A 27,881-nucleotide genomic window follows, 5' to 3' on the forward strand; every position below is an offset into this window, starting at 1 on the left:
ATGTTGTTGCTGTGTGCTTGCGCAAATGCTTTACACATTACTTCCAGGATAAGCCTGACTGCTCGTGCCAAGCTACCAAGGGGTTGAGCAGGGGTTATCTTTAGGATGTAACTTCCTTGCCCTGACTAGAGTGGTGGTTTCTGCCTGGCTTTGGAGCAAGCCTTAGCCAACCAGAAATCCCAGTTCAAACAAAAATGCATCAACAATTTGCTTTCCATGAGTACTGTACAACACAATGGGCCCGATGTAGGTAATCCCAGATTACTGATTCTTAAATACTGAATCATACCGATTCGGTATTTAAGAACAGGCAATTGGGATGTAGGTAAAAAATTACCGAATCGGTAAGTTTCGGTAATTACCGAATCGGTATTTACCGATTCGGTAATTGCCATTCATTCCTATGGGCCTGGAGGCCCATAGGAATGAATGTCAATTACCGAATTGGTAAATATTGATTCGGTAAAATTGGGAAACATTGAAGGGTGGCAGGGTGTCACTTTGACACCCTGTTGCACCCCTCAATTGTGTATGGGTGCACATTTTGCAGACATACATGCCCTAAGGGCATGTATGTCTGCAACATGTCACTGTTGGAAAAGCAAAAAAAATGCTTTTTCAGAGGTTTTCATTATTTACCACCAACTTGTAGTTGGTGGTAAATAACGAATCCTAAGATGGGAAAATCACTCATTTGAGTGCTCCCTACATATCAGGATTCAGTAATTTACAGAATCGGTATTTAAGAATTCGGTATTTTCCCGATTCCTTAAATTACCGATTCGGTAAAATACCGAATCCTTAAAAAATGCCACCTACATCTAGAAAGCCCAATATCGGTCGGTAACGGCCGAAATTCGGTAATTTCGGACGTTACCAACCGGTATTTGTCCACCTACATCGGGCCCAATATGTATTCTCTTTAGAATATGTGTGTTATGGCCCAATTGTGGTGATAGGGGGCTTAGCCCTGCAATTTTAATCCTATATCAAGAATGTAATATCAGATGTGTATTAATAAATATGATAGAATTGTTTCCAATTTTCATTTTTCTCTAGAAATCAGCTTCAAAAGGGTTCTGGACAGAAGAGACCTTGGTTGGAGGGTCAGGTCTGAACTGCAGAGTGGAGGAATCCGCAGATGATCTTAGAGGCTGGAAAGGTAAGGAAAATCTCCTGTTTTTATATTGTGTTTTGAGATTTTCCACATTGCCTAATCGTGAACCAAGAATCACAATGTCCTTTTATTCTGGATGTTTGGAAGAAATCTTCTTACCACATGCCAGTGATGTGAAAAGTGAAGAAGAAACGGCCATTATGTTACACACACTGGTACAAACATCCCCTCACAAAGAGACTGCTCTACAGTATGCAAAAAAAAAATAGACAGCATGTTTTTTAATGATTTTAAAATATTTATTTGCAAGTCTAAATATAGCTGGCACGTTTTATGTCCATTGGGTCTTCATCTGTTCATGTTACCTGTCAAAAGATATTACAAAGGTTCTGAAGTTCATTACACTGTGGCCAGAATGCCAGCATTTAGAGCAGTGTGTTTTTTAAAATCATAATAGCATGTCCCACTGTCTCTTTGAAGGTTATAATTTTGCAACTTTTTTTCGTGCAGTAATCTATCCGATGACAAGCTAAAAACATAATGCACGAGCTGGGCGATGTTCTGGTTTTTAAACGTAAGGGAACGTTTCAGCATTCTAAATTACTGTTTTCTTTTTCCATTTTAAGCCTTCTTTCCATGAACATTGTTCTACCAACGAATGGACCGTTGGATGTACAGCTGGGAGGAGATATTTTAGTTGTTTTGTACTTTCATCTGTGTTTTAAAGTGAAGCAAATTAATTTCAGTAGAACTTTGAGATATGCCTTTTTAAACTCAAGAAAATTGGAATCCTTGGCATTTTACTGTGAGTTGGAGTTGGAAAATGATGATCCCACTTTCATGCTTCATTAGAAATTCTTAGAATATACAACAATTAGATACAAAAAATAGGTGCCTGGGTGTTTTATTTAAAGCTGACTTTGTATAAGTTAGCGTTGGCCTACAGACTTGTTTTGTGTGCGTGTTGTGGTCGTTTACTGGAGTGTTAAATTGCGGTGGGATACCATTAAGTCAAATGTGTGCTTGTTTGCAACGATATTTAAAGAACTGAATTAATATAGCATTCCACTTTTGCTTTTTTTATCCTCTTGTAATTATCAGTGAAATTAGGTACGAATCTCTTTGATTCGGAGTGGTGCCATTATTCAAACAACATATCTAATCAGAGGCTTTTAAGTCAAATAAAATCAAGTTTAGGTATTTATGTGCGAATTGGAGCTGCTGGGATACTTTTTTCACTCAGCGTTTTAATATCGCTGAATAAGAAATTCTTAGCTTTCTTTTAAAAGGTCATGGCAGGACATATTTTGAGTGCCACGTTTTCCATAAACTCAGTGAGTTTAAATCTGCTGTCGTGCAGTCTGGAAGGCTTTGTTGTGTCTGTTGTAAGTGTGTATATTGTAACAAGTATTGCCTGTCCCCGTGTCATGGGTAATTATATGCCTTACACTCTTACTTGGAGTAATTGGCAAGCAGACCTACCGCAGGATATGCTTTAACGTTTGGTTTGGTCTTAAGAACTTGTTATAAAAATATTGTTTCCACCCGGCAGCAATAAGGCATTGTAAACAGACATTAAAGTGCTGAATGCAGACAGGCTCCAAGCTGTTTTCGTAACACTCTCTAGGCTTCTGGCTTAGTATGAAGAGGCACTACTTAAGGGAGAAAGTTTACGCAGGAGAATACAAACAGACCGGGTAAAACCGGTGTGAGGCCTATAAGGGAAGTGTTGATCCGCAGCAGCCATCTTTGGATGACATTCTGAAATCTGCCACTTGTTGGCAAACTCAGTTTTTAGGATTTTCTCAGTTTCTATGAACGGTGGTAACGCTTTGGCCGCCTTTTCTGAAGTTGGTGATTGGGCTGTGGTTGAGGCACGAGGAGGGTGGAGTAGGTATCTGGAGCTCCCTTCCAAGTTTTGTTGGCAAGCAGTCAGTGCAGAATAGAGGGCTAGGATTTGAGTGCACATGAGTTTGTCGTCGTTCCAAGGCACTATGAGATAACATCACAAGGCGAAGTATATGTCACAGCTTGTATAAAACTATGCAGTCGCTGCCCGCGCCTGCGGAAAGCCAGATTTTGAGGCTTTCTGTCTGAGCAGGCGTTTTGTCGCAATTAAAGTCTTACCAAAATATGACTGTTTGTAGTTACAGCTACCAGGTGGGTTGTCTGAAAACCATTGGTTCTGCAGTGATCTGTAAGCTGAGGGGGGAGTAATGCTTTCACAGGCCTGGGTACCAACTTTGGAGCAGATTTGAGTCTTTACCTACTAGGCCCAGACCCTTGCCCTTCCATTCACCCCAACCCTGGGAGCGAGTTGTACATGCCTTAAGTTTCCCACTCTGAGGTAGTTACACATACTCAAAGTGCCTCAAACGATGGTCATTCACCTCATGCAGGCCTCATCAGTGCCTAATTTGTAATATAAGTGTTGGTGCCCAAATTTTGTTTATAAGCCCACGACCGGCGCTATCTAAGTCCAGGATGGAGAATACCAAGGCTGTGTAGTTTTGATTCCCTCTCAAACCTCGTTAATCCACCACGAGGAACTACCTCGCTCTTTATCTCACTATTTAAGGTTCCTTTTTATGTTATGTTATATTATGTTATGTTAATGGGCTCTTATAGAGCGCTTGACTCACCCGGGGGCATCTCAGCGCTACTAAGGTAGGAGAGCAGAGAAAGAGCAGGGCATAAAATAGCTAATAAATTAGAATAAAAATGCTTTGAGTTGTTTCCTAAAAGTCATATAGGAGGAACATTTACGTAGGGGCTCTGGTAGTGAGTTCCAATATTTAGGAGCAACATAAGAGAAGAGAAGGCTCTGCCCCCCGATCGGGTACGTCGGATACGGGGGATCTTTAACAAAGCCATAGCATTTGATCTCAGAGTGCGGCAAGATGACTGCATGCTGAGTTTCTTTTGTAAATAGCCGGGACCAACACCATTAATGGCTTTAAAAGTAAGGCAGCATATCTTAAAGAGTGCTCTCTTTTTTACTGGAAGCCAATAAAGCTCTTTGAGCAATGGGAGGGATGGAGTTCCTGGGGGATGGTTTAGGACCATCCTGGCCGCTGTGTTTTGGATAACTTGAAGATTTCCATCAGAGTTTCTCCCACCTCTGCCAGTAAGGCATTACCGTAGTCCAGACGGCTCACCACCATTGCCTGGACCACTGTCCTATGGTGATTCACCGGCAGATATGGGATAATTCTGCGAAGGAGACGAAGGCTATAGTAACAGGAGCCAGGTATGTTTCTTTCATTGTCCTTCATGGTTAGCTTGTCATCAAATTTTATTCCCAGACTCCTCACTGTGGGTGAGGGTGTGGGGGCCTTCCCCAACTGCTCAGGCCACCAGTCGGCCATGTCGAGATTATTTATTCTACCCAGGATCATGACTTTTTCCTGGGTTGAGCTGTAGGTAGCTTTCTCTCATCCAGCTTGATATTGCCAACATACCAGCCGAAAAACGTGCTCTTTCCTTATTCAGGTTTGAGCCGATAGGAAAGATCAACTGGGTGTCGTCAGCATATGTCATAATCTCGAATCCAAATGGTCGAACAATTTTGGCCAAAGGGGCAGTATATACGTTAAAGAGAGTAGAGCTTAGACAGGAGCCCTGTGGTACACCCTTGTCTAACCGAATTGTTTTGGACCTATAAGGGCCCATCATAACAGTTTGCCCTCTATCTGTCAGAAAGCTATTTAGCCACTTCAGGTCAATATTTTCCACGTCGCAGTCCTGCAACCTCTCCAACAACAGACGATGGGAGACCGTATCGAATGCTGCGGAGAGGTCCAGGAGGATGAGAATTGTGGATTTCCCTTCATCTAAAGTTTGTCTGATAGAGTCTGTGACCGCAAGTAGGGCAGACTCGGTTCTGAAGCCCGGTCTAAAACCTGCCTGCGATGGATCCAGCATGTTATTTATCTCTAGGTAATTACTCAGTTGTTTATTTATGTGCGCCTCCAGAAGCTTCCCTAGTAAGGGTAGCAGGGATATAGGCCTATAGTTGCTCAGGAGTTGCGGATCCGCTGTCAATTTTTTGGGATTGGTGGGACATAAGCTTCCTTCCAAGCTGTTGGAATACAGCCCGTTTCAGTGGAAGAATTGAACATTTCCTGGATTGGCAGAGCACAGATGGGGAGAGGAGAGCCATTGTGAAAGGAGGGCAAATATCACTTGGAGATCCTGATTTTGCTGTCTGAAGTAGATGTTTTAGGTCTTCTAATGAGATCGTTTCAAAATGCTTAAGATGACAGCCAGACACTAACCTTAAAGTGTCCAATTCCTCTATATCTCTACTGTGCTTATGGCTACTAGTAGGGAAACTATCATAGATTAATGAGATTTTTTTTTGAAAGTATGTCTCTAAAGAATCACACAGTTCCTGTGTTTCAAGGGATATCTGGCCCTTTTAATTTTATGATGGTAACGGGATAAGGCTGCTTTATATCTTTGTTTATCCTCAACGTCTTGCGTTCTTCTCCATTGGCGTTCTAGGGCCTTACATGAGGATTTATCCAATTTTAAATCCCCTGAATACCATGCAGCCGATTTTTGTCGAGTGAAGGGTATCTTTTTCCGCTCTGGAATGACTGCGTCCAGGGTCTGAACTATCGCCAAGTTGAAACTAGCCAGCCTGGTGGAGGTATCCTGCAAACCCTTTTCTGGGTCACTGTTAAAGCGAGAAAAAGTCTCCCTAAATGCTTCTACTGTGAACTTCTGCCAGGGTCTTCCCTTTTTTGGATTTAGGTGATTGGAAGGCAGTTGCTTAGGGCATTCGATGTTTTGCGGATTCAAGAAATGAATCATATGATGATCAGTCCATATCAAAGGACATGAGAATGGAATTTTAGATCTTCCATATTAGTAAAAATCATTTCCAGCATATGGCCTGCACTGTGGGTGGAGCCGCGGACCAGATGTGTTAAGCCCATCTCATGTAGGCTTGAGGTCAGCTGAGTGGTATCTGTATTGAGCATATCTTCTCCATAAAAGTTAAAATCCCCCAGCAAAAGGAAGTTGCTGGAGGCTAAGGCCTGCGTGGCTATGAATTCCGTCAAAATAGTGACGAAGTTCAGCTTGGGTCCAGGAGAGCGATAGAGATGGGCTCCGTCCCAGGTCGCTGTAGGCGACATGGAGATCCTGAAAATACCGATTTCCGCAGTATTGTTGCAGGAGGTAGCCAACCATTGGACTTTAAGATGATCTTTAAAAACTATCCCAATACCACCTCCCTGCTTTCCACCTCTGTTCAAATGAATACATTTGTAGTTTTCGGGAATTGCCAGATTTATAGCAGGGTGGTTATGAGGGGTTAGCCATGTTTCTGTTAGAAAACATATTTCCGGGGAATAGGTGGATAGCCTCTGTGCTTTCTCCGATTATCACTGTGTTTCCGTGTTTATCTTCCTCCTTTTTCCCCATTGTGTGTTTCTTGCTTTTGGGTGAAAGTCTGATTAGGACAATAGATGCTGATTCCAAAAAGTAAGTGCAGGTGGCCTCAGCTCAAATTAAGCAATGGGCACACAGTGGGTTGCTAGCCCTTTCGCTGCCTGCATTGAAGAGCAGGGGGGGTGGAGGGAGGGATGGTGCTGGCGAGATTCCTCCAATTGCAGCTACAGTTGAAGAGCGGGGGAAGAAGGGGCATGCTGGCGATTGCCGACCCGGGACGGTAGGTAAGAGCCGGGGGAGGCTGCCGTCCCAAAACTCGTGCCACTTTGCTACGCCACTCTGGGCACAATTCACAATTTGTTTTACTTACGTTGCTCATAGTTGCTGTCATTCTGTTTAAAAGTCGATTGAAAAAGTATTTGAATGTATTATCTCCACTTTGATGCTTTATCTTTTGTGGCTATAATGATAGACTGTGAATTGGGAAGTAGTTTGATCCCGGTTTTATGACTGATTGCACATGTACTCATTTTTATCTTATTTTGTTCTTATGTTTTAATTGAAATAATTTATAATGTGCACTTTCAATCTGTGGTAATGGCATGTATGAGCCTTATAAATAAATAAAGTGAAATGGAGTACTTAACAAATATAAATTCTGCATTCTCATTTACTGAAAGCACATTGGAGAATTCTTATGTTCTCAAGGTGTACTACTGAATATAGTAAGTCTGCCATATGGCGCAATGCCAAAGTCTGCGGGGAATTTTGTACGTCCTACAGATAGTTCACACCTGAGGAAACGACTCTTCTATTTTCAATGCCAACTAGGACTTGAAAGGAAATATTTCCAATATTCATAAAAAAACTAGGCACAGGTGAAGAAGACGTACGAAGAGCGGGAAACGTTGAGAACTATTGATAGGCCATTAACCAGGGATCTGTGCAAGACTTTGCTCACCTACTAATCATTATGCATGCCCCTCAGTTGGGAGGTGAAGGTAATGGAGATGAGCACATGGATCTGTAACAGGAAGTAGCTGCATTTCCTGCATCTGAAAGTATAAAGAAAACATTCAGGGCCCTGGTTTCTGAGTCTATATGGCTACTATTCAAGTGTACACTTCTGCTAAAATATGCCGTAACGAAAAAGTACAAAATAATGATTTAGGAAACAACCTCATGAAATGCTGAGGTCAAGGGGCAGGATGCAGAGATTAAATGAACCCTGTTTTAACCCTATGTTCCTGCTCACCTGATGCCCTCACCAAAATCAGAACATGCATTTATTTAATCGATAGTGTTGGGTCGCCAGGGCTAACAACCAAAAACTGGGCAAAGTATAATTTGCGAACACAGAATTTTGCTCTGGCAAAAAAATTGCATGCATACATTTTTCAAATTGGAGTACCTCTTGCAAACTATATGGTACATTTTGAGGAGTAATCATATTCTTTGTGGAACCATTAAATAGTCAGAATTCTGCTGCAAACATTGGAGTAAGTGTTTGGGAGCAGATTTACGATTTTTCTCTTTTCCCTTTGTGAATCGAGCATCCACATTCAAAACATGACTTTGTCTTCACTCTCAAGACATGGACACTTATCACCAAAACACCGGGGGAAACTGAAGTGGCATCGCATGACCTCTGATTTCACAGGACGTGACATCAGCCCACCTTCCATTCTCCAGTTACCTCACTGGCTGTGGTGTCACATGAATATTGACTCTGAAGACAAAACATGAATAATCAGGGATAACATGATTGCAATATAAATAATAAGGTTGGAAAAAGAAATACTAAATCAGATGTGTATTGATTTCAGTTACCATTTATGTTTTAACTGGGGTCCTGCCATGATATCCACGGCCCTACCACCACACACTCAAATGCGTTCAGAGAGTCAAAACTTGACTACAACCTCCTATGTCCAATTAAAGATCCAAATGTCCAGGATAATTACACAATATTCAAAGTTACAATCAAAAACAATCTCTAAAAAATGAATTGCCGGCTCCCACACCCAGTAATAAAATATTACTTAAAGTAAAAAAAACAAAAAAACTAGAAACTCACTGAAAATGGTTAAAGTGATGTAATAGTTATGGTAATAATATCCTACTTTGCATTAAAAAAAAACTTAGAATATCACTGAAAAAAACAAAGGTTAAAGGAATGTTGTAGTTAGGTGAAAATGTCAGTTAAAACATACCATTTTAAAGTAACAAAACCACTGAAATTCACCATTTATATATTTATCTAAAGTAGCTATAACTCATACCCTAAGGTAACTGTAACTCGCACCCTCCTCGCCATGCACATATTACATCACTCATGACATGATCTCTGACATAATTGATAACATGGCTGCAATATCTGTAACTACATCATTGATTAAAGCATTGTCCATGGTGGAAATGTGAGTTATAGTTACTTTAGGACAGGTGGGAACTTTCTGCACTTTAAAAGACAAAAGTGTGGCATTGTTTTCGCTTGATAGGTGCTCTGTCATCTGTGGTTTTAGTCAGTGCTTAATTTGTAGAAGAATAAATGCCGTTGCCCAAAGCTCTGCTCAGAGGCTGCATGGGCATGCCAAATACCAAGGCTGAGTAGTCTGGAATTCACCTCATGTCTCTTTAATCGACTACCAGACACTCCCTGCCCCTTTATCTTACTCCTGCAGGTCCCAGCTTTTCCCCTTTGTGGCGGTTTTTGCGTCTTTTCCTTCCACCTCCTTCCCCTTTGTGTGTTTCCCCTCTCTTGCCCTCGGAAAATGTCCAATGAAGAAAAGAAGTGCCAGTCGCCGAAAATGAGTGCTCTTGGACCCCACCAGCAACCACCGGCCCAAATTAAGCTTAGGTTTCAATGGCTCAACAGTAAAAGAGGAAACATCAGCATTAATAATAGTACAAGTGGTCAACGTGCGTTCTGCTGTGTTTTCAGACACGTTTGCCTCTCTTTACTTCCAAAATAAAGGTGTCTCCAATATTTACTTCAGTCATTGATATAACTCTGCAGTCGCCTGCATAGGTTTGCACAATTCTGTCATCTGTTTAGAACCAATACATGCCTTTTGATTGGTGCTGTCGGCGTGAGTTCAGAATTTCATGTGCGCTACTGAATAATAGCCCATAAACGCACAAAGCCTGCTCGTTTATTCTAGCTGCTCACTTGTGCGCTTTAGGTGCATGGACAAAGATGGTCAGACAGTCTTGATTTGCACTGGGGGTAGAGTTTTTTTGAATTTCTTGATGAGCTGTGAGCCGTATTTCTGAAACCCACAAAGCATGTATCAAACCAAAAATAAGTATTGTGCATTTCTACTTAATCAAGCCCCCAGTCGCTACGTTCAGAACTCATTACAGCAAAATACTTTACTTCTGACCGTTCTTGATAGTGCAGTCGAAGTTGCAGGCGGCAGAAGAAGGGGATAGTTTCCAGAGCCCCTCCAGGCTGTATCTCTGGAGTCCTCGCGCTAATCTGCATTCTTTCAGACGGGTCAGGTGAGGGAAGGACGGGTCACTCTGACCAGGCTCTGCGTGGTCCTCCCCCCGCATACCACAGCCTGGTCCTCTCCAGTTCAGAGTGACCGAGTTCTGAGGAAAGGACATATCTGGGTTGCCAGCTAAGCAGCAATCCATGCTGCTGTGGAAAATCTTTTCGTAAAACATTTTTGGGGAGAAAATGTTTATGGTAATCGGATAAACTAAGGTTGAAAGACTCAAAGAGACGGGTAAGGGACTGGAATCTCTATATAGACTGGTGCCAGCAGGCAGAGGAGGTTACCTACCAAAGCAGGGGGTGCTTAAGTCCAAGTCATCATGACACAGTGGGTCTAGACCAAGCACACTGAAGAGCATTGGGTGGGGCCTAAAAGTAGATAGCATCATTACCTGTTAAGCTTGGACCAATTCAGCAGTGCCAACCACTTTCCAATTTGACTCCTGTCTAGACAACAAGGAAATACAGTTGCATAAACCAGATTGACTCTGGACAAATTGAATTATAGAATCATAAAAAGTGCCCAGGTCTAAAATTGCTTTAGATCAATACAAAATGATGGGAATGAGCTATCCTTATGCCAAAACATCACCCCCATGATTCACTTAATGCAATATGACATTTTAGGAACATAGGTGACAGTGTGGGACGTAGCATTGTATAATCTCTGGGGACATTACATTCTTGGGCACTACACCTTTAACCCATACATTTGTAATTATGCTTTCAGTGGCAAGCTTCCACTCCATTTTTGTTATAAATAATTCTTGGTGAGAGGGCGATTTAAGTAGCTGTTCGTGTTGGTCAGGGTGGTCCTCGTTATTCCTCGGCTTAGTAGCTATACAATCGCAGCAGAAAAGACCAGATCTGGGGGAAAGAAGAAGCACTGCAGGCTTAGAACTGTAAGATGATCCCCAACAAGGTAATTTGTTTTTGTTATTGGCACAAATAAATTGCCAGCTATTTGCAGGAGATATTAAAATGCACGACTTAATTAAAGGTAGATGAAGCTATGAACTGGAATACTGTATTACTGAGAGTTTTGTGTTACATCTGAATTTGATATGGAGAGGATTATGCTTTCAAATAATTGTGTGATTTGTAAAAGCCTTTGAAGGCAAATTTACGCGACGCTGAAGCTGATGGAAATCGGGCAGTCTATAGTAATATGGGGTGCTTGGGCTTGCACGTTTATGTTGGCTTCGTGCAGTATCAGTCCGGTGCTCATTTTGGTGGCTTTCTAAATCCAAGCAGTTTGTTTGTGGCAGGATATTTTGATCAAGATGCTTATTTAGGTGAGTGGCTCTTCCTGATCTGATGATAAATCTGCACTGTGGAAGGAGGTATACAACTCTGGATTCACAGCATTCCATGGGGAATCAAAAGATTGATCTATTATAATGGACACAATAGATTTTTCTAAATTCACTATAGTTTGTGCAAGACTACAAAAGTGCTGAATTATGCTTGCGCACACTGTGCACACATGCCGTTACAAATGCGCACTTCCTGGGGTTCAAAAATGGAGACGAGGAAATTGGGGTTGGGTGAGCCTTAAAACGCATCAATGTGATGCTGGCCTGCATTGAGTGTGCAAATTAAATGATTTTGTAAAAAAAATAATACTCCAATTCTCTATAAACAGAAATAGTCCAAGTCTTCGTGAAAATGTTTAAAATCTACAAAGTGTATTTAATTTTCCGTGGTGGAAGAAGGTAACATCTTAGGGAAACATGCACGGCTTCTGTGCAAATAATCGAAACGTATTTTACTTTTTCTCAGTTTAATGCCAAAAATAAATATATAAACAGAATTAAACGGCACTGATGTGTACTGTAAAAGAGGTAAGGTGCAAAACTACTGTTAGAGGGAATAACTTTTTTTTGTTCTTTTTTTTTGTAAATGCCCCTTTTTCTTGCCAAAAACCTACACTAGACCCTTTTACTTGCTCAAAAGATGCACACAGATTGAGTCTTCCAGGACATTAAAAAAAATAAAAAAATTAACCAGTTGGCAGTCCGCAATTACGTTATAGTTTTTAATACTCGCCAATTCACGCCTGGAAATTAGAAGCATCAATTTCTCTGGAACTGTGATAAAAAGACACCTGTAAGATTAACTCGTTTTTAAAGCAATTCAAAATGTCGTGATCTTGGCCTGCAAACGATTGTTTCACAACTAAGATATAAAAAATATGTAGGTCACGTGGCAGCTGTTAGCTGTTCGTGGCCACCTTCCCGCTCATGCATACTAAAAACATGTCTCCTAGAGGGCGGACTACAAGCAACACACATCCTGTCACACACCTGAAGGGCGTTAAAGAACCTGAAGCAAAGCAGAGCATTTGACAGCATTAGTAGGGGTAGAATTAGAAAATGCTTCATAAATAATATACAAGAACCCCCCATTATGCATTTTGACCCTCGAAAGGGGTATTGTTTATTGTATTGTATTGTAATTGCATTTATATAGCGCTTACTTATACAGGTACCCATACAATACAGTGCGTAGCTCCTCTTGCAAGTGTAGTCAGGACACCGAGGCAGCTGTCAGATGCGCCGGGCCCCCTGTAACGTCAAAACTGCAAACAAGGCGCCAGTTCAGCGTTCCTTTACCCCAACAGAATTAGGTTTAAGGAGGCCTGCCCCGGTGTGCTGTACCCCCTCGTCAGCAGGGCACTGGGCAGCTGCTGGCTGCCCTGGTCCACCTTCGCCTGCACATATTTGTGAACCAAGGACTCACGGGAGAGATAATATAGCCTCTCTGGTGTTAACAGTTGTGTAATTAATAAAGGAGCATGAAACCTCATTAGCACAACAAGAAATCTATGCTTCCTATTGTGAATATTACAAACGTTGAGTAAAGATCTTAACGAAAACTAAAACACTAATGCATGATTATCACCTACATTATTTTCTCACTCAACCAAGTGAATGACTGAATCGTTCAGTCAGACACTTTGAGTGACACACTCACCTAGTTTTTTTACTACCAGGGATATGCCACCTTTCACACATACCGTAATATGTATTTTCTGTCTCCCGAGGTTCTGAGTAGTTGGCACCATTCGTCTTCAGTTAGTTTTAAAGTTGTGAAGAATTTTAGTTAGAGTCTGATCACTGCAGACAATTATACCCTATGTTAACAAATGAATTTTCTGTGAATATATAGGGTGTTGTTTTGACAAGCTTGAAATGTGCCTGTAACACTGTTATATCATGACACACCCAAGGCTTTCACCCTTCAACCCAGTGGGCTCAGGGCTCGGGGCAGGGCCTTACAGCTTTCATGCTCTGTGAGTTTGCCCACTGTGCATAACATTTGTCCATTACTTGTGCTCATCTGAATGTCCACTGTACAGAGCCTCTCAGCAGCGCCCCATGTCTCGTGTGCCCCCAAATCCCATTTTGCACAGCCTTGGGCTATGATGCTAAGGGAGGTCAAAGACATTTGGCTTTTGGCACAACCAGGCTATCCTGGGATCTTTTCACATGGTGTGTCTTTTATGCCTCCCATTTAACTGAGGCACACTCTCCTTTTCGGAACTCGTCCTGTACATAATGACCAAACTACATTCACCAGACAGAGGCAGTGCATGATGCAGGTGACCATTAATGTCTCACATGTAATGGGTGCATTCATATCATTCCCTGAGACACAAATTCAAAAATGTCATCTATTTCACTTTGGCACAGGAGACCGAGAACACTTGTCTTCCTGGACCTGAATAAGGCAGGTGCCTTCTGAAGGTTCACACTCAGAATGTGTGCCCCTTTGTGAGCCATCAACCTGTGAGGCAACCTCTAGACTGCTACCCAAGGATACCTCAAAAACCTCCTATTCCAGGAACAGACCCCTGAAACAAATACAGTAGAGCGCAACCTTGTGTTTTGAGTGACTTTACTATAAAATGCCTTAGTTTATTGCTTGTGCCCTAAAATAATGCCTATTTCACATTCCAACATAGGTCTGCCTGCAGTTTCCCATTACACATTTATTCTCTCATTATAAAAAAGATTTAAAAACAAAAAACAAAAACATTTATCCTCATGATAAGAACTTTTTAAGTCAATGTGTCCAATCCACTCCTTTTAATACCGGTTTCAACCTGACGTCTTCTACATTACTATATGTTACTTCTGGGCTTCTCCCTTAAAACCACACTTAACAGGTATCATCTACTTTATTTTATCATCATCTCTTAAGACATCTTTAATTAGTCACCCCAGTTCTTATTCCACTTTCAAATTACTCTTCACAGATACAGTAAGACTCTTTTTCTGGCGATGACACTTGAACCCAATTTCAAGGGGTCGAAACGTCTTGAGACACAAACAAGTTGGACCACTACACCTCTTTCCATTGAATGAATCCAGCTTGAAACAGTTTAAGATTAAGTCAATGCTGGACTTACATGGTCCACTTGAGGACTGAATTTTAAGACTCTTTTCTCACATGGTCAAATAATACAACTCTGATTCTTTGAGCATTGATCTGGCTTCTATACAGGGCACAAGTCCTAAAAAAAGAAGTGGGGGGATGCTGACGTCACAACAGGAAGTGACGTCACGAATGGTGGCTTGTACCATCAGACACATTGCCTTCCCTCGCTCACCCCTTAGATGCGATTGCATCAGAGAAGCCAGCGCGTGAGCAGCGTTCTGAATGGGCTCCGATCTCGCCCTAGAGAGGCTAAAGAGTGAATGTGTGGCTCCATTTGCTCCAGTTATCGTGCTCCCGGTAAAATAAGTGGGGGGACACCGTCCACCCGTGTGGTACCCCGACTCGAGCCCTGCTTCTATATATTCCCCATCCCGGATCCTCCTTGACTTCGGAGATGCATTCCTATTACAAAAAAATGTGCTGCTAATTTTCTTGCTTTATCTTTCACCTCACAAATGAAATGGACTTACTCTTGGTGGAGGGGTGTGAACTCACAAACGATATGTGTTTTCCGTTTTAACAATTAATTATTGAGGATAATTGTTTTTAATTTCAAAACGTTTTTGTACATGTAAATGTCTATACATGTATTCTCTGTATTAATGTTCTGATGTCTATGGAAAAGCGTTGAAATCCAGAAGCACGTAAAACAATATTTGATCCATTCATATAAAATGCTTTGCAGTGGTCTCTTATAAGACAATTTTCCACATATCTATAGTCCGTGTGGTACATTGTTATATATCCTATGTACTTTAATTCACTGCAAGGACTCTGTTCCCAAGATGCTAGAGGCCACAGAGCACGGCCTTCAAATATTTATAGGTTTGTGGTGTTCTACTAGTCCTACAGGATGACCCAGTCAGAAATGCCGCGTCCCACCCCATAGCCTGTATTTAGAACAGTGGAACGTCTGTCATTCTGGTACCTGCTTTTTGTGCCCCACAATTTTGAATGAAACCACAAAACCGATTCTAAGCAGTAAATAGCTTATTCTGAGGCGAGGGCCTTCAATCTTTTCTATAACCAGAGCCACTCATGTTTAATAAGAATCTTGCTGAGCTACTTATATTAGCTTTGGACAGACAATATTATGTTAGTTGCCACCGTATGCAAGACTGCTTGCGGTGTTTTTATCAGTGCATCAGGCAGGGTTGCAAGTAGTAATGCAAGAAAGGTATTTATCAACTTGGATTCTACATATAATTTGGAAATTCTATCCTTTTTCTCCAAACATTATCTTATGTGTTTGTAAAATACACACCTTTTCATCTTGAATATGCACTTTTCAATTCTGGAATACATATGTTAATTCATCCAACAATGACCTCTAATTTAGTAGGCTGGGCTGCACATAGGAGAGCTACTTGCAAGTGGCTGGACAGCCACCATTAGCTCCCGAGCTACTCTTTGGAGATGCCTGAATCTGATCCAATTGACCCTTCACTGCCCCCATTCTAGCATAGTTTGATGAGTTACCAATGGAAAGCATACTGCAAGCAACATTGCTTCAAGATTCTGGGAAGTAGAAATGTTAGGGAGAGTGGAGGTTGGTAAAGTACAGTGAAGCTAATTTGCTCGCGTTCCAGACTCCTACATATTTGATTTGTTGTATGCTGGATACAAAGACAGTATTCTGTTCTATTAAAATTGACTTGGTGCCCTGAAACTGTACCTGCATTCTAATCACTTCCAGATGTAAAAGAAAGGAGTATGTAGGAATTAAATGGCGCTGTAAGCTAATAGGAAATTGGCCCACAACAACATCGCATTGTTCATGTCTCCACGTAGATTTTTTGCGTCTAACGAGTAATGAGTTTCAAGGTTCTGGGATTTGCTCAATAATGGAGAGGATGCGTGCAATTCAGAGGTCAATTTGATTTTTTGTCTGTGATCACCCACATATGTTTAATTTTGAGCCAAACCTTATACAGTAGTTTATATTTGATCTTTCTAGTGAGGAGCGTCACAGAATCATGCGACAAACGTGGCTGACAGTTGTTGTACATATGATGAGGTGCCCAAGTGATTATGGAAATTGCAGGTGTTTCGGGTTTATCTATGAATATGCCCTGACCTTGCAAGTTTAAACAGTTGTGCTTGGGTTTGAGTGATAGAACACCCAGTATGACAGGAGCACAAGCTCCTTTTTAATCTCGCAATCAAATGCAAAATGGAGATAAAATCATAGTATTCCAGGCATGAAAGTGTGCATCTCTTCCAAATATCCCTTTCGAATCATTGTGACAATGAAGATAAGAGGCAAAAAATATCTTTATTTTAGTGCCTAATCTGTACTTCAGAATAGCATTTTTAGATCTGTCTTCCATTCTCCTTATGGCGTCTTAGATCTAATTAAGCTTTGTTGTAGTAGGCTTTCCTTTCTGAAATGGAATAGGAATGTCCTTGTTGTGGTCCAAAGCATGTCTCCTATTAGTGCCTTAAACTTTTTCATTTGTGCTCTGATCGGCCCTTGTTCCTACTCCCGTGTGTTTTACATCTTTTATCAAGCTTTTCTCTAAGTGCTTTGGTCAGTTCTTTACCCACCCAGGGGTCATATTACAGACAGTGCCCGGAGGGGACAGAAAACGGGTGCTCTGGTCAGTTCTTTACCCAATGTCTACAAAAGGGGGGACTGAGGGCTTTTTACAATAGGTTCAGCATAAATGCCCGGCAATACATAAATACAAAAGAGGTATGCAGTTCCTGACAGTCAAAAACAGGTTGTGAAAAAAATGAAATCCTGTAGGAGGAGAGAATTCCTCTTATCGGAATTAGGACCCTCACACACCCAGCCTGCTAGGTATCATGCTTCATCATTGGGTCTGCTCCTCGTCGGATCGGCGCTGCAATACCCGACGGGCACCCACGAAGGGGCTCTTTGGCGGAGATCTTTTGTTCCTTGCCCTAAGGTGTAGTGCGTGTGAGGGGCCTGGTGAGTGTAGATGTATACGAAAGTGAGGTTAAAAGAGGAGGTAGGGGTCCACTTAGAACAATTTTAATGAGTGTGGCTCCTCTCCTAGTTAAAAATAAGTGTGGCGCGCCCCTGAAATAATGTTACAGGGTACCGTGTATGTTGGTCATTGTGTTTCTTGCCTAATTGTCTAGTGGATGGCAATTCGTCAGGACAAGTATCAATTTATTCTACACTATCAGTAGTGGTCGATATGTAAAAGTGCGAGACCACAATCAGTACCCTAACAGTGTGGTACCTGTCTCTTTAAACGAACAACCTGTAAGAAATTAGAAGAAAGAGTAACAACATCAATTAATGGCACTCATCAGACGGTTAAAAACATGCCCGTGCAGCACCCAAAGGTGAAGTAAGCATGCTACATGTTGGCGTGCTGTGACAGACATGTAAGGCGACGGTTTGCAATAAAACAAGTGGCAAAAGGATCTTGAACTCACTCCATTGTGGTCATTAATACTCATCTACGTGTTCCAGCAGGTGATGACACTGTAAAGACTAGTGTCCTGTAGGTATGAAAAAGAAGGGTAAATCACTGGAGACCTGTGTCTTAAAGGTAGTGCGAACGTTGTCTTACCACCTGTCACAATGGTCCAAGGTTCGGGGGGCACGATCGTGTGAGGTGTCAAGACGTGGAGGTAATGTGTCCCGCTGTTTGCATATCGATAGGGGTTGCAAAGGAACAGTTCTTTACCCACACAGGGGCAATATTACAGACAGTGCCCTGAGGGGACAGAAAACGAGTACACACACTTGTTAGCCCATTTTCTGTCACCTCAGAGCACTGTTGTATTACAGCACATACAGCACTGGCGCCATCTTAAGAGAGCCTTTCCTCATTCGCATGGAACATGGCCCCGTGCAAATGAGGGAAACACTTGCCTTTGCGCCCATACCTTATTATAGATGCAGAGGCAAAGAGGCCATCAGGAAGTGCAGTGACATTGCGCTACAAAACGGTGGCACACTGTCTCTGTGACCAAGGACACCGCTAGGGAGAGGGGGTAAGTTGGGAATCTCATGGAACCCTAAGACATTCCCCTCGCAGGTGGGTGAAATCACTCACTGCACCTGCCTGCAGGGGATCTCTGTCCCTCCTGAAAGTGCAGGCTGGGTGCCCCTGACCCTAGAAAGGTGGACCAGCTGTTTCAGTCAAACACTTTGTCCTTCACTAATGCGCTTACGCCAGGTCAGCAGGAGTTCGCAGCTGCCCTGGGGCAGGGAATTGATGGTAATATGGTGCACTTTCCTTGTTTGCACTCGGTGCACATGTTTAAATGTGCGCTGTGGCACTAACGGCAACTGTGCACCCTTTGCATATTACTGGCCAAAGTGTTCCTGTTGACCTCAGTTATCCACAGCTTTCATCTGCCCACAATTCCCTCTTACCAGCCAGTTGCTTTATTAGCCTTCACAATTTTCTCCTGTCATTCCAGCTGACTCCCATGAATCCTGTGATATCTCCTCCTAGTGTCGGGTATATCCTGTAATGTTCCCTCTTAGACTTACATGCCCACCTTCTGAAAGAGGAATATCATGAATTTAAAATCTGGGGAATTTACTTTCCCCATTGATTATCATTGAAACAGAAGCAAATTTAGGCGGGAACAAGCTTAGATAAAGCCATTTTTGGCTTCTAAAAGTCAGGAGTCTCCTGCATGAATTGGGACTGTTGGCATGTATGGACACTCCTGGACATCCTCACATTACCCCTCTTTGGCTGCTTCCTTGTGTAGTTTGCCTTTCGCACAATTCTCCTCGCATCTCAAACCAGCCTTCTGCCTTTGCCTTGCTAACATGCCTTGCATTTTTTCATTTTCTTCCCTACTCCTCCCTCTTATCTACTTGTTGCGTCTGCCTAAATGGGGTGGTTCCCTTCGATTTATAATCTCAGAAATTTATTATTTTTTTGTTTCGTTTTTGAACGGAACTGCTTCTTCCTCTTACCTACTCCAAGGAATTATGGGAGGTGCAAATTCAGGTCAATTGAAATTTTCACTTGAAATTTAAATTGTGCCATAACCGGTTCAGTTGCAGTTGGTACTGACTCTTCAACCTTGCCCTAGAAATGCTTGATATTTCTTTCATTTACCAAATTCTTGTCACCTTTCGATTCCTGGCTGCAGGATATATATGGCTAGGTTGTTAAGTCTACCCTCAGAGGTTTTCCAGAACAGCCCCTGTACAACTTTCCTTCCTTGTACTGTCTTACTTTTTCAAAGCCTCTTAGCAGAGGTGGTTGTAGCTAGCCAACAGGCTGCCTCTGTGAGTTCAATGCTCGCTTCTGACACAAGCAGTGATCTTCTGGCCAAAAGTTCAAGGCTTGGCAAAGCAAACGCAGTCCTCCATTCTTCTGTAGTTTGATAAACAGGTGACTTTTGAATTGGATAATTTACAACGGTTAATAAGCACAGGAGTGAGATATGGAGTCCTACATGAAAACACATTCTTATTATTTTAAACATGGCTGTCATCTGTGATTTCCCCAATAGCATTACAGCTGTTTTTCTTCCCAAGCTTTCATTATATCGTTCCTCCCTTTTCATTAATCCACTTTCCGTAAATACTAAGTTGGCTTAATTGTGTGATCTGTGCGGGCACGTCAAAAGCATGATCCGCAGTGGTGTGCCATTATTTTTGAGCAGGAAGATACATGGATGTGTAGTGTTCCTCTTTTCCTAGGCTGTGCCAGCTTTTGGGATTGCACCTGGATAAGTTGATCGGGGCAAATTAATTCTACCATTTGTCTTGCCATGACTGTAATGGAAAACCCAACATCTCTTGTATTAGGGATTATCAGCTATTAGTGTGGATTGACAGAAATTGGGTGAACCTCCTCTCTGCAGTTAATGGCTAAGTTGACCATCGAGGAAATAGACTTCCTGCCTAGCTACCCAGTGGAGGTGGACTTGCTGACTTTCTTGTTGTGGTTCAAAATGTCCATGCTTCAAACTGAGAAAATACCTCTTGAATGTTTTTCTTGGCAATGCCAGACTGACTGTAGTAAAGGCATGCACTGTGATGCAGCTCTTTGTAAGTTAATCTACTTCCTGTCTCTATTGGCATGGCCAATCCTTTGACCAATAATCTGGTTGTTGCTCAGTCATGTGGCTGGCTAGATGTCATGTACCTCTAGGTGATTAATCTGTTAACAAACGTGCAGGAGCTTAACATTTTTCTTAAAAGCAAACTGCATAATGCCTGGGTGGATAAATGTCAAGTCTGCCTAGTCTTAATGTAAACCTCATACCCCTGCCTTCCACTGTGATACACTTTCTGACATAAACTTCTAACTGCAGATCCCTCACCTTAAAATATTCCCCAGGCATCAGACTGGATTCTGAAAATCTTGAGCAATACCTCTATTGGCTGGTAGGCGATGTCCATCAGCTCTGCGTTGTCAATATTCATGTCAGAAGTGATTACGTCATAGTGCCCATTTATGCGCCACTCCAGCGCACTGATTTCAGTTCCTTCCTTTCTGTGCCAACCACGTGGGCCGGAGAGCTACCTCGCTCACTTTTTGACCACGTTTTTCAACTTTATGCCACACATTTTCTGAGCATTGCCTCCCCGTGTGTGTAGGCACATGTCCTCTCCAAAACCTATGCGCCGTAAACCCTGTTGTGATTGGCACAAACAGATGTCGGTGTAGGATACCCACTTGATTTGTCTCTGGTGCCTAGGATTGAGCCATAACCCCAAGGCCTGCACTGAGTGCAAATTGCAAAAAAACACAGTTGATGGACAGAATGCAGAACAATGTCTTACATTCACCCCAGTACAAAGATCTGGGCCTAAATGCATCGTTTTTTTGCACTCCACACCACCCTAGGTCAGACAATGGCTATATGGAAATCAGCCTTGATCCTGTGCCTCATGGGAACAGTCCAGCCCGAACTACCAAGCCATGTCTTTCTAGACCGGAATCAAGCATCCAAGGACCGGTTTCTGGCTATCAGCCTTCTTCAGCCTGGATAGCTTGACTCCAGTGATGTGGAGAGCCTGGGACACATGTCTGAGCATACCCAGCCCACTTGTGGGATGGGTATGCTCAGACGTGAGTCCCATGCACTCCACACCACTGGATTCAAGCAAGCCGGGCTGAAGACGGCTGGAATGCCAGAAACCGGTCCTCGGAAGCTTGTTTCTGGTCCAGGGAACGCATGGCTTGGCAGTTCGGGCTGGACTGTTCCCATGAGGCACAGGGTCAGACTGATTTGCATATGGCGATGTCTGAACTGGGGTGGTGTGGAGTGCAAAAAAACGATGGATTTAGGTCCAGATCTCTGTACTGGGGTGAATGTATGACATTGTTCTGCATTCTGTCCATCAACTGTGGTTTTTGCATCTGCACTGAGTGCAAGACCATGCACCCGCAGGACAGTGCAAATTCGCTGCAGCCCTGGGGGCACTGCTTTTATCGTAAAAAGGCACACTGTCCCTGTGCCTGGTGAACATACTTGAAGGTGTGCAGTGGGGTAAACAAGGACAACGCACACTATATGTACTATGGCCTCTGTTAACTATATGGCTCTCCCTTTTTACATTGCGTTATGTAGGTTCCAGAGCAGAGACATGTTGCAGTATATAAAATGTAGGCAATCATTGAGACTGACACAATGAAGTTAGTGTCCTTGGTTTGAATGCATTGCCAGACCTTTTTTCATAAAAAAACGTCTTAAAGACTAAAACAGTGCAGCTTCCCGGCCACTGAATTTGTTTCATTGGGCAAAGGTAATTGTTGAAGAATAATAAAGTTGCTGAAAAAGCAGTGTTATCATACTTTGATTCTGTACTCCCCATCATAATTATTTAATTTGTCTAATCTTGTATTTGCTCGAATTTTTGTTCTATTTTGAAGTAGAAGAATCAAAAAACTTTTGACAAGCAACACATTTGTTTTTCGACGTTGGTATTTTATTTTGTTACTTCAGACTTCTTTCGCTTTGTAATGCAAAACTGCAACTATGCATCTTACCTTAACATTTATTTCAATACTTTTCCTCCATTCTGCATAATCTTTTTACATTGGCACGTTTGGCTCACTTCCCTTTTCGGCTCCTATTCCCATTTCCGCACGACTGCCCTGCATCCTTTCCTCTGCAACATTCTATCAACATCCCAATGCTTCAGTGAACGACCAGAGAAAACATCATAATGTCTCCTAATTAGGTTTGCCTTATCCCTCGGCCTACCCAAGCCTCTTCTAACAACCTCCTGTTTTACACCATTGTAAGAAGTTAGCCTGGCATATGATATCCACTAGTTCTAGTGGGCACCTTGCACCAGTCTAATCAACCCTTATTGATGGTGGTTGTAAAGTCAACCTTATCAAAAGCTATCCTAGTGTAGCATGGACCAGCAGTCAATAGGCTAAGACTTCAGAGAGCATGTGAAGCTAGTTGTTTTACCAATTATAATCCCTTGAATACCAAATGAAAGGACACCACAAAAGATATATATCGAATATATTGAATATATAAGTATTTATTCTAAACATAACCCCACTGAGGTCAGAGGTAAAAGTACAGTACAAGTTACTCAATTAGCATACGATAAGTTTCACAATATACCTTTTGCCCTAGGGGTCTCACAAACCATATACTAAACCACGTCTGGAATAGAAAGTAGGACTAGGGCCTAGGGAATCACTGGGGCTACACTAAACAACCAAAGGTTAGGAAGTAGGAGGCCCACGGGAGATGCGTGCAGTGTCTAAACACAGCCATGAGTTACCATTGGCTTTCTATGGGGAACAAAGAAGTTACAAAGTTACTGTTTAAGGGCACTTCCGGATGGACTACGACAAAACCCCTTTACACTAGGACACTTCGAGAGTCAAGACCCACGGGAGCCCAGTGAGCTCGTGTTACCTCACCCAGGGAAGCCGGGTGCATAGGTGACTTATGGAGTCGGGTTTCGTTGTAGTTTTCTATGGAGATCTGCAAAGAAGTGCTGCAGGTGACCAGAGGAAAAGTGTCCGGGTGGATCCAAGGGTGGATCGAAGATCTGTAGAACCTGAAGCCAGAGGGGACAGAGTCTGGGCCACTAGCCAGTGACCAGGAAGGTACCAGGCGATGTCGCATTGATCTCAGGTGAAGAGGTGAAGCTTGTCTCTGTAGCCACGAGGTCCAGGAGGTGTCGACGACAACCAGGAGCTGGATTTGAACTGTCCCATTAAGGATCTAGTTGACTGCGGTGTCGGTATCCGGATTGGACCCAACAAGCCTTGGCAAACACAATCCACACAGGAGATGAAGATTGGCTTCGGTGCAGACCAGCAAGGTCTGTGGCACTTCTCCTTTGTAGGGAAGCTGGAGCAAGCCTGGAGCAACCAAGAAAGCAAGTTAACTTCAAGATGGAGTCCTCCTAGCGCTCACTAGCCAACGGACTAGGAACCGGGAAGACGCGTCAAGCTGAAATGCAAGAGCGGGCCCCACGGGACACTAGTGGAGTGTGGAGGGCTGAGCTTTGGTGCAAATGGTGCTCGGGTCTGGGGCTTCTCGTACCCCAATGCACAACCGCGAGTTACCTCGGGAGTCGATGCAGTTAGCAAAATGCAGGATGTCCAGGAGTTCCGGTCCCACATCTCTCGTGTCCGCTACGGGCCTCAGCTTTGCTGGGATCGTCGAGCAGGGTCAGAGATGTCTGGAAGTCCATGTCCTGAGTCGCAGAGTCTTCGAGTTCCGGAGGGAGCCTTTGACAAAGCAGACCGGCAAGTTACTGGTGGTGCCTGTTTGCACAGGGTGGTCACTCCTTGACCACAAAGGAGATGTCTTCCAGTCGAAATGGAATGGCGAAAGTCCAGGATATGTCTTGCAAAGATTCGTCCAGGGTAATCTGAAGTCCTAGGGACACAGCTCCTATACTTATACTAAGGTTAGAGGCTGGACTACCTGGTAAGTCCCTCCTATGGGTGGACCTGGGAAGGGGGTGGTTAGACCCCTTTCCCTTTGTCCAGTTTCACGCCAGAGTGGGGCTGGACTGCCCCAGCAACTGGTTTGAACTGGGCTATGCATGGAGCACCTTCCGTGCCCCAGGCAGTGTCTGGAAAAGCATCTGCTGATGCAGCCCTCCCTGCCCCAATACACAAAACCTATTGACCAAGCCTCCCCTGCCGGAGTTTCGTCCAGCAGCTGGAGGTCAGACTCGTGTCTGTGGCAGCAGCATCCATTTTGTGATGCTGAGGCTCTGTTTAACTTTAACTGGGTAAAACATGTCTTCTCCTTCTAGAAGGGTGGAATTCTACACCCGCCACCAGGACTGTTGGGGGGGGGGGGTATGTATTCCAAAGTGTTTGACACCTTACACAACATGTTTTGATAAAGCCAAGCCAAAGTTAGCCTTAACCACGAGGATTATAATGCACTTAAGAGTATATAGTATGGCTATATCATAGAACAGCTATAAGGAGATGGTTCCGAAAGCTGCAGAGGGTCTCAGCTCATGCTAGGGCACGCTCTCACATAAAACCAAGCACTCTGCCTCCAGGATTGTTAAGGCCTGCCATAGGAGTGACTTATAGGTTACTATGTGTCTATATATATGTAGATATAGGTATACTATATCTAAATAAGGGGTGATTACACCACCTTACCCAGGTTGTGTGAACAGACCTGTAGTGTCAGTTTGGAGGGCCAGCCAAGGGTGGCATAATACATGCTGCAGACCCTGGTAGGCCTTGGATGCACCTCTGCCCTGGGTACCTATGGTACACTATACAGGGACTCACAGAGGGTAGATCCAATCTGGTATGTATCTGGTATGTACCTAAAGTACATGGTATCAATTTAGAGAGAGAACAGCTAGGCTGTGGGCCTGATTAGAAGGATCACAGCCAGTCTAAAGTAAAAAAAACAGAAAATCACAGCAAAAAGTGGGGGTGACCATAGGAAGCAGACCCTACTCTCCTACAACCATATCTTGCAGAAGATAAAGATGTGGAAATGCTCCAGAGCTTTACTGATTAGAAAGGAGTGGTGGTAGCCATTCTTGGCAAAACTAAAGTGCAGTTCAGTGCTTTTGGGGAAAACAGCGCCTTTTTCTGGTGTTCTTTGGTATTGTCTCAAAACTTCGAAAATAACACTTCTAAAAATAGCTCAACCCAATTATTAGCTCTAAAAATAAATACTTCAAAAATGAATACTTTCTAAAGTGTTTCTTCCCAAAATAAAATTGAAAAGCAATGTAAAAGAGTTGAAACATTAAAATGTTAAGGGTGTGGGGGATTGGAAATTGGGGGCTAGTAGTCCATGGTTAAAGTGTAGGGTGAATAGTTTGGGTACAGGGTAAGAATTTTAGGTAGAGGAGCAGGGGCTAGGGATTACATGTATAGGGTTCATGGTAGATGTTTAATGATTAACGGTTTATGGTTTAGACGCTAAGGGTATAGAGTATAGGGACAAATGGTTAGGGATTAAGGGTTAGGGGTTACGGGTAAGGAGTTGTAGGTATAGGGTGAAGATGTTAATAGTTGGGTGAAGGGTATTGGGTGTTGATTTAAAGGTATCAAATTAGGGGTATTGGGTTAAAGGTTTGCCATAGAAAATTAAGGGTATGGCTTATGGTTTAAGAGTGTGGTAAAGGGGGAAGGTGTTATGATGTTATAAGTAAGGGTTACAAATGGAGTTTTAGGGTCTGGGAATAATAGATTTGGGCATAGGGATAAGGATGTAGATTAAGGGTTTGCAGTATAGAGTTGAGGAGTGTGGGTTCATGGTTAAAGGTATATGAGTTAATAGGGTTATAGTTACAGTTCAGAGAGTAATAGAAAAGAGCTGAGAAAAAAAGACATGAAAGGAGGAAGAGGTTACAAAAGGCTCTTTTTCAAGAGAAAGTAATTTATTCTGAGAAGATTAGAGAGTTCATAAAATCAGATGTATTTTATGCAGGAGAGTTCATGAATATATCTAGATAGGTAGATAAAGCAGTCAATGAGTTAATGTTACATAGCGCGTACAGTGCACACACATAAAACAGGTTACAAAAGTACTGAAAAACATCAGTTAAGGTCCTGTTTTGAAGTAAAAACATGTCACTGTTCTATACAAATATCTTAACTAATGCTGAATATTGCAGAAACTCGTGTCATGAAATATTGGTGACCATTCACAATCAGTTAAGAATAGTGTATAGCACCTTTATGTGTTTTTGATGAAACAATTTTAGCAATGTCTTTTAGTACCTTTGAGATATACTTTTGCCTGCTGCTCCCATTGTATCCTAAACTCTGATTGAAAACTTGGTAAGAAGTAAATACCAGTGATGTAGCTCACAGTAGAGAGTTGTCCAGTCTGAATTTATGGATGCACCGTGTTTCTTCAGCAGAGGGCTCATGCACGCAATATATTCTACCTAAATAAGTTAGAATGTGTTTATGTTCAGTTTGCTTGGTTCATGTTAATTAAAATCCTGTTAATGGGATGTTGTGTGGAAACTGTACTAATGTTCATTAGCTTTGTGAATATACATTCATTAGTTGAAATGGGCACTTTTTGGTGGTATTTGTACATTTATATGTTAAAATGTACTTTTTTCAAATATACATTTGTTTAAATTATTTGACTGAATGTAAATTCTTTAGAGTACATATATATTCGATTAATTCCACTGTTCCTGAAAGTTAATGAAGTGTACTCTGTATCCACTTATTTTAAGGAAATCCCATTTCGTCCTGCCAGGATAGCAACAATACATGAAGAACATTTTTGAGATACTCACTAAATATTACATTGTTTTTAGTACACATCACTACCTATAGTTACATCTTGAACACTTTGAAAGTTTTTTTCTCAAATGTCAGATTTCGATTTTTAGCATTTATTAATATAGACATCGGCCAGCTAGACTTTATGTGCATGTCAGTTTTTGCAAAATGTGATGCAACTTGTTTTGGGAAATGTGTGCTTGGAGATGATTTATGAGAAATCCCAAGTTACTATGCTGCTGAAAACAGCCTTTAAAAAAATGTAAATGTAAACTTTGAATTCTTGACCCTTACTTACCAAACCACATTTGTGTAGCCACATGTACATTCCAAGAGGCACTTCGAAGTTTAGTACGGTTTAGTAAGTTGCATACCTTTCTGCTGCTCACTTACTCAAAACAAATCTCTCCAGATTTGTAAAGTTGTTTATGTTTAAAAAAGAAATAAGGGGATGGGAGCCCTGTTTGGTACAATGAGCATTTATTTTCTATACCATGCAGGGCTATGAGCATCATGTGAGCCGGCCACATCTTCCCGGTTCCATGATCCACATATCTTCCTTCCCTGATCCACATATCTTCCTTCCCTGTTGCTGGCGGTCCACTGTCGCGTTTTCTGGCAGCAAGGAAGGTGAAGTATGTGTCTTGATTGTCACCACATATTGTGTCCTCTCTGTCAATTACAGCTGAGAGCCCTCAGTAATAGCACGTACAATCAATCCCCTGCAGGGGCGGTGAGG

General features: G+C 42.4%; 1 protein-coding gene across 2 annotated transcripts in view; it reads left to right on the plus strand.

Moving 5' to 3' along the window:
• Positions 1 to 27,881, plus strand: part of BNC2 (basonuclin zinc finger protein 2) — a 1,178,402-nt gene that overhangs the window by 120,099 nt on the left and 1,030,422 nt on the right. For both annotated transcript variants that reach the window (XM_086961473.1, XM_086961472.1), the window contains exon 2: positions 1,060 to 1,162. The gene's annotated coding sequence lies outside the window, so the exon portion shown is untranslated. The remainder of the gene's footprint in view (positions 1 to 1,059; positions 1,163 to 27,881) is intronic.

The sequence above is a fragment of the Lissotriton vulgaris genome, chromosome 3_1 (genome assembly GCF_964263255.1).
Source record: "Lissotriton vulgaris chromosome 3_1, aLisVul1.2, whole genome shotgun sequence".
Lineage (NCBI taxonomy): Eukaryota > Metazoa > Chordata > Amphibia > Caudata > Salamandridae > Lissotriton > Lissotriton vulgaris.